Below are 8807 nucleotides of genomic sequence, written 5' to 3'. Positions count from 1 at the left end.
TACAGACATAGAAATTTATTTACATTCATATAATACACAAAAAGGAAAACATGGAAATAGTATTTTTACAGGGTATCACAAATATGTCAAATGCTAATTGGAAGTCACTCTCCAGAATTCTTGATTCCTGAATGAAGTAGAATCAAAAATTTAAAAGGTGTAGTATTGTGTAGGATAAACAAAGTTATAAAACATAGTAATTGAATTATTAAACTCATCAGTAGAACCACCTGGTTTGAGAGAAAGTAATAGATCACCTATGAAGGGAAAAAATAAAAACTCTACTTATAAAGGATAAATAATTAGAAAAAGAATCAAAGGTGGATCCCACATAAAATGTGTATTTGTACATTATGTTGCTGAATAAGCCTTTAGACAACTGATATGCGAGTAATCAGATTAGAAGTTTTCTATGCAGCACTGATTCTTTTACAAGTATAAATATGTATTAGGTAAATAATAAATTAAGAAAAGAAGGTGAATTTTCACTTGTAGCATTTTTATAGAATCTTCTTTAAGATTATATACTGCCAAGAGACAGTTGCTTAGTTTGCTTAAAATATAGACTTGCTAAAACAGGATACTAAATAGGTATAAATACACACACATAGAGCTACACAGGTATATATGCATATCTGTGGGTTTCCAAATATACAAATCTATATTGTGTAGGTTACTACTGCTCCTATTTTAAAATGTCTAATCTACTGAAAAAATGCAAAGAAATCAAAACATAATCAAGACAGCTTACCACTCCAAATTATTGCATTATTTTATCTAAATCTAGGCAGAAAATTTTTTTTCTTAAACAAATCTCAGAGAAAACATGGTCTCACAAATCATAAATTCAAAAATAATGTACAAATTCATTGAAATCTAGAGTTTTGTGTTTGAGGACAATTTAATTATCAAAAGTTAAAGAAATGATGGCACTTTCTAAATAAATATTTCACTGGGTGAGTATTACATGTAATGTAGTTTTTTAGATAAGCATGAAAAAAATTTCACTAGTGGTATTCTCACCAAAATCCAAAAACAAAAAGATAAACTATAGTAGATCCACACTAGTAAGAGTAAATAGATCAAATGTATATACATGCAAATCACATTTTTAGAGCTGATTATTACCAAGTCATACAGTGTAGTCACCAAACTATTGTACCATGTGCTCAAGTAACAGTGTAATAAATTAAAGCTTCACATAAAAGCCCACTTTTTGAGATATCTACTTCTCTAGTTAGAGACATTAAACTCAGCTGTGCAGATCTTCATTACCAATTAAAACAAGTAGTTGTTGAGTGAGTAGGGATGGTTCAACATATCACAAGACAAAAAGAAGCAGTTCATCAATCTGGTATGCTTTTTCACCTAGATCTGTACAGCTGGCACTAAATGTTTATGATTAAGACGGAGCTGCTGGGCTGGGGCTGTCCCTCAGTGGCAGAGTGCTTCCCTAGCATGTGAAGGCACTGGGTTCAATCCTTAGCACCATATACAAATAAAATAAAGGCATTCTGTCCATCTACATTATACACAAACACACACACACACACACACACACACACACACACACTAAAAAAAAAGAGCTGCAAGATTATAGATAGCATCAAGTCTGAATTAGCCTGTGACTAAAACACTCCATTTTGATTTTTACTAAATGAGTTGAACTGGAAAAATGAGAATTGGTTAAACAAATGAAAGAAACTACTTATAAACTCTAATCTTTTAAATTTTAGAATGGTATATCATCTCATGCTCCCCATATCTATGGTGAACAGAGAGAGGACTTTCTGTTACTTTTTGTGTGTCAGTTCCTTTAAGTCCAGGATGAAATGAATTTGATATTTGACAAAGAGTTCAGTTTGTTGGTAATGACAGTGATCTATTGAAATATCCAGTGGATTTTTGGTCAGGTCACCTGCATAATCTTCTCTAATTATTTCTATAGTTCTCCATTACATAATCTATGTAAATGTAAATGTAAATGTGGTGGGGATTGGGAAAGCAGAGAGCAGACTATGAATCACTTTCTACATTTTAACCTTGAACATGTGGCATGTCCATACATGTAAAATTCATGTGCCCAGTACAATCAATCATTTCACAGTTTATCAGTCATTGCAGGTTACCCCAAATTTGTTTGGCCACATTAATATGCATCTGTTAGGAAAATAAACACAAATGGATAAAGTGAGATAAAGCTGCAGTTCGTTTCTCTTCCCGCATAAGTCTGTTCTTTTACCAAGTCCTTTAAATAAAACCGAACTCTTCCATCATTAACATTAAGATTTATTTTACATTAAGTTAGATTTGATATTAGCAATTTTATCATTCATGTCATCTATGAAAGAAGCAAAAATAATGGTTTTTGTTTTTCTGCTATAATTTCAGTTGTTTATGTTAAATTCTGCCTATACAAAGAGTTATGGGTAATCGTTTTAGGGTTAATCTGTCACTGCATGATTAAATGTAAAAGGAAACCATTCAAAAGTCACAAGAATGAAATGTAACAGAATGCACAAGGGGTCAATAAGGATGTGTATTTTTCCTTCCACTATGATCTATTGCTATTCAGAACAATTGATTAGACAGGTTCATTATTGTTTTGCAACCACACATGAACCATTATTATCCACATTTACTCCCTAAGGTGTTCTCATGGACAGTTTTTCAATGATTTGTAATTTCAAGTAGCAGCAAGCTTACAATTCACTCTGTTTAACTTTCTTGGTACTTTAAAGAGGATTACCAAATTCTACAATGTAAAGGCCATTGGAGCAGTTGCAACCTTCCAGAAAATTTTTATCAGAGTGACAAATATTTATTATCCCTAAACTATAGCTAGTCCCTAAAAGTGATTTTACTGTAACCTACATAGATTAATCATTGAAGAGAAAACTATCATTCTGGAGCTGAAATCTTCTGCAAGTATAGCCATAAACTATCATTAAAAAAAAAATATGTGCTGAGGGTTGCAGAAATTTTAGAGCAATATATAAAGGAATTATAAAATATGTTATATTGAGGGCAATTATGTTGTAAATCTATATAACACATAAAGATGGATAATCTTGCTGTGGTGAGATAGTACCTAAAGTTTTGTCCTGTTTAATTTTTTTCAAATTATAAAATAACTTTTCTCAAAAACAGGCTCAAGCAACCAAAAAGACCAAAAGTATTTTCTGTATGGAATTCTTATTAGGTGTATGTGTTTAAGAAGCATTGATCTTTCGTTAAACTCTAGTTTGCATTCCTGTGTATGAATCTATATATGTGTCCACTCTTTTATGATTCCTCTTGGAAATATGTGTTATTTTAATATGTTGGATCTCTGAAATCAAAGTCATTAATCTGGCTCTTGTAGTTACACTGGACAAATTACTGACTTTTTAATACTCTGATCTTTATGATGGGGAAAATAATAGGAGCAATCTTTGAAATTGTTGTGAGAATTTATATGAGATGGTATATAGTATATGCTAGGCACATTGTCTGCCAGAAAGAACACACACAAGGTGAGTCAGGAAGAGGGAGAGGACCACATGTGTTAGAAGCAATGTAGTAGTTAAGACAACATAGAAAGACTTGAATTTTTGTCCCATTATTCATAATAAGGACTTTAAGGACTCGATGTGTGAAATCCATAAGCACAATAATAGTACTTTGTTAAAAGTCACATTCTTCAGAGACAAACAATTGCAAAAGAAGGAAGTGAGGAAGGTCCAGCACTGAAGCTACTTTATGTTAAAATTTTAAGGATTTTCAGCATGCGTTATATTTCTAAAAACCAGCCTGTTAATAGTGGGCCATTCTGATTTGTAAATGCCTAGCTACCAGTAAATTTTTCTTATAAATTTATTTTGGGTTTCTATTAAAATCCATATCTGTTGAAATAATTCCTATATTATTTCACACAAAATTTCTGAATTTCTGATAATAAGTAAAACTAATACATATTTAAAAATCCATTCAAAAAATTTAGGGGCTGGGGTTGTGGCTCAGCAGTAGAGTGCTCACCTTATACATGCGAGACCCTGGGTTTGATCCTCAGTACTACAGAAAAATATGTGAATAAAATAAAGGTATAAAAATTTATATAATTTTAGAACTCTGCGTGTGTGTGTGTGTGTGTGTGTGTGTGTAATATTGAATGATATAGTCAACAAAAAATAAATAAATAAATCTTTTGATGTTAGAAATTAAACCCAGGGCCTCATATATGCTAAGCCTGCACTCTACCAGATTACACACACACACACACACACACACACACACACACACACACACACATGCTCCAGTAAGCAAAAATTTGTATATATTGTATATCTGTATACTCTTAAAACACATAGAAAATACTATCTCAATTTGTAACATTGATTTTATTACTCTTAAAGGAATGATTCAAAATCTAATTTTGAAGTATCACTGAATTTTCAGCTGGATTTTTTCAGATAGTCTCACCCTCTTTGCTTTGTGAATTTTGGTTTCTTCCTTAAAGTGGAATATGTCACCTTTAAAATATATATATATATATATATATATATATATATATATATACACAATGCCTTTATTTTATTTATTTTTATGTGGGGCTGAGGATCAAACCCAGTCCTTCACACATGTGAGGTGAGCACTCTACCACTGAGCTACAACCCCAGCTCTGAATATGTCACTTTTAAAATAATTCAATTGGATTTATTTGCAACAACTTTTCTTTGATAGGAAATGATAAAAATTGAAATGTCTATTCACTTTATGCAAAGTGTTCAGCCCAGGGCAATGCTCTCAAACTTTTCTGTGCTTAAGAATGTTCTGGAAGACTTGTTTAAAATGCTAATTGATGGGTTTCATCCTCATAGAATCTAATTCTGTGTAGCTGAGGTAGGGCTCAGGAATGTGTATTTTCTTATGACCCATGAGGTGATTCTGATAGACGTGGTCTAAAGGCTATAAGTTTTAAAAATGGGTCCAGATTTTTATAGCCTGTTTGTTATCAAAATTGTCTTCAAATTTTAATAAAGGACCTCCTTATTATCAAAATCATCTTCAAAAGAACTTTCGGTTGATTTCTAATAAGTTTGATAGTAAGTGTGACCTGTGTCATGGCCTGATCTAAATCTTGTTTCTCAATGACACTATAAACTCTCAAGGCAGGATTCCTGCACTGATCGGTGTAAGCAGAGAGACTAAAGATAAATGTGCAACCCCATTAAACCAGGACTGGAAGCTAGGAATCTCACACACACTCTCTTCTTCTTAGTTTATCTTCAGTTTAAGCTTATTCTCCCTTTTCTTTCTCCTAACTTAGATTCTCTCTCTGCCAATTTCCTCCCTCTTTATATACTCTTAGCTCATAATCTTCTCATGGCCTACTTTTTTCCCCCCACCTCTGTCTCCTAGATATCTTATCCAGGGATAAAAGAGGAGAAGGTGAATTGTGGTCTTTCATAGATTTTGTGGATTTAAAATGCTGGATTTGGAGTACAGGGCCAGGAAAAAAGTGTTAGGTAAACACAGAAGAAACATTTGGATGCTGACTCTGCCTAGGCTAGATTCTTCTTACTCCCAAGTCTGCTCTAGAAATGTCTGAGTTTTTACATTTTTTTCCCCTAAACCAAACAAAAGCCAGAGCTGTATCCTCATTAGAGAAATTAAAAAATCAGATAATATGGGGCTGGGGATACAGCTCAGTGGCAGAGCACTTGTCTAGCATGCATGGCAAGAGAACCACAGTATCAGGCCAAAAGAATGGCTTTACCTGAAATGTTAGAAATACCTCTCCCTGCCCCATGAAGCTTTTACTCTGAGAGAAGTGATATTTCTGGTGTCATCTTTAAACTAAGAATTCCATGATCTATAAAGATAATTGCTTCACCCTCTAGATACAAACTCCTGTGACTGAAATTGGGACTTATGGATGATCCAGGTTTAGAGACTCTTGGAGAAATCACTCATGAGTCAAACATAGGTCTGGAGTGACACCTATGTCAAAAGAATAAATAAAATATCAAAATCTTATGTTATATTTAAAATTTGTAAAGTCTTAAGTAAGTTGTCTCATTATACCTATTTCAGATGGGTATAATGGTCTATGATTTGCTTGGAGAAAATATTTTGAGAAAACAGTGTATGAGGCTGAACTGCCTCATAAATGTGTATGTTGAAAATAACAATGGTATTGATGATATGAGCATCTGTTTTCTTCTAGCATTTTCAGACAAAAATGTGACTTCTAAAATCAAAGACACACAAGCATATGTAGATAAAATGTGAAACTCACCTCTCTGCTTACATGTCTTTGGTTGATATTTCACAGACAAGGAGTTTTGTGAGACTGAACCCTAAATGATCTGTTAATGATTTGGGATTTTAAACAGTTCACTCTGAAAGCTGGTTCTTGTAATCAAGTTTGACATGAAAATAGTGCTGTCATTAAATTCAAGGAAATACCACAGTTTAATGCTTAATCATATTAAATTTAAGATAATTTGTATGTCATGAAGCTGTTATTTTGGAAACATGAATTTGAACTTTACTACTAAGCAGACCAAATATCTACATAGACTTTTAGCCTTAGAGCACTTCAGTATTAAGTTGTAGTTACAGGAAGCTGGTATGGAAAATACATCTATTTATTAATTCTATTTAAATGCTTTAGAGAATGCATACATGTAATTAAAATGTCAGTAATGACAAATAATAATGCCATGATTAATTTCTTGTAAAACTTGTATCGTTCTTTCAGGGGAAACATTCTTGTTCCTTTACCTGTTTTAGGAATATCAGGAATATTCTTTGTCTCTAATGTGAAGCATGGTAGTGTCGTTCTCTTTTTCAAGCAGTTCTGATTCTTGTCCTACACATTTTTGTGAGTAGATGTTGTTTAGGTGATGGGAAGATAGAGATTATGCTGGATTTCTTGCAAGGTCAGTTTACATAGTAAATTCTGATAGTGCTAAAAAGAAGACTTACATTTTCAAGCTAAGTCATTAAAAATGTGGTGCTTTGTATATATTATATATTAACATTATTATATATTTTATATACAAAAATATATATTATACATTAACATATACCTAATAGGTCAGTCATACCCATATAAGAGTTTTTATATTTCTTAGTGATTCCATTTACTTGACACCAATGGTTTTGTCTAATTGTGCGAACCTGTCATGATACCTTGAGCAAAACATCTGATATCATTCAATAAGGAGTTAGGAACCATTAAAGAGAAGTCCACAGCTTATACAATCTGCAATGCAAATGAGAACATTGTTTAAACATAAAGTTGAAAAGAAAGTCTGAAGGAGACTAAAATATTTTTTAAATTAAAAAGAAAAAAAATACAGTCTTTGAGCCTAAGTTTTCTTATATGTTTTTCAAAGAATTAATGCAAAATCGTCCAATAGGTCTTTGTCTTCCCACTGCAAGGATTCAAACTTCTCATCATGCACAGAAAGATCTTCCAGTAAGAACCCCCCACCCACCCCGCCAATTCAATGTTGTGTTAAACTTCATCTAATTGTTCAGCTAATTCTTATGCTTCTCCAATTTTACTGGATATGATGTTTTTATTGGGGTTCATGGAAGCATGGCTAATGACATCAGCAAGCTTTGTAATTTCTCACTGCCAGTTTTCTACACAACTTATACTTTTGTCACTCAAACTGCACCAAATTGCTCCAACAATTAATCTTAAAGCACAGGAGTAGGGGGACTTTTAAATGGACTCCTTCTTGGGATTGTGTGTTAAAAACAGAAAAGTTCCCATGAGTGAAGGGGATAAGTTAGCTTTTCTAGCCTCTGTCTTTCTCCAACTCTCACTTTTCTCTGCCACCTCCCAAAAGGAATGAATTACATTTCTCTTCTTGTCCTTTAAATGAATAGCATAGTTTGGGTGAAATTATCGGGCAATTGCATGCCTTTTATGCAGATAATGCTATTTGATGAAAGCGGTGTTTTGATCTGCTGAGGATAATACAGATCCAGGGTTGGATTCATTGGTGAGAGTAAAGCTGTCTTCTGTGATAACTTCATCTCAGCATGAGGTCAGACGGGGAAAACTGGGATGGGGGATTAAAAAATGACACAGTCGGAGCAGTATTCAGTTCCCTGCTGTGCTCCTGGCTGCACACTATAGCTTATGTTTCTGATCTGTTATGGTATTGTCTGCCTTTCTCTCTCGGAGCAGAAAGAGATTGCTTAAAACTTTTCTTTTTTCAGCTAGAGGGATTAGTTCTGTGCAGCTTTTTTAATTAAAGAAACTGTATCTTTTTCAAGGCAATTTAAAGCTGCAAGGGAAGGACCATCAACATCTATAACTTAGTACTATTATCTGTAACAAAGTGTAAGCTCTAAATTTGATATTCAGAAATAGGGGAAGGAATCTAGAGAATTCTGTTGTATGTTTAACCTTCAATGGTTGCTCACATCCCTAAATAAGAATAGTAAATAAATTATTTTGTATAAGTCCCAAATATGTTTCTATAAGTAGTAATTTCCAGCGGCTTTGCTTTTTAGCTTAGCTGGGCTTGCTTAATTAAATCTTCATGATGATAGCAAAGTGCACTTGAAAATTGTGTAAGAGGAAATAGATTTGACTATATATCCTTTTCTTTACTCAGAGATCATTTTTAAACATTTCCATTCTACTGAAAGTGATAACAGTAGAAAATGTCTGCTTAATATGGGCAATTTGCATTTAAACAGTGCAAAGTACAACATTATGGTACTTTATCACAGTGAACCTTTGCATTTGTGATAAGCGGTCATCATCTTTATTAATCTGAGGGGAGCATGGATTGAGT

Source organism: Urocitellus parryii, chromosome 14 (genome assembly GCF_045843805.1).
Source record: "Urocitellus parryii isolate mUroPar1 chromosome 14, mUroPar1.hap1, whole genome shotgun sequence".
NCBI classification, from domain to species: domain Eukaryota; kingdom Metazoa; phylum Chordata; class Mammalia; order Rodentia; family Sciuridae; genus Urocitellus; species Urocitellus parryii.
The sequence above is the reverse complement of the archived record's forward strand: the minus strand, read 5'-3'. Positions refer to the sequence as shown.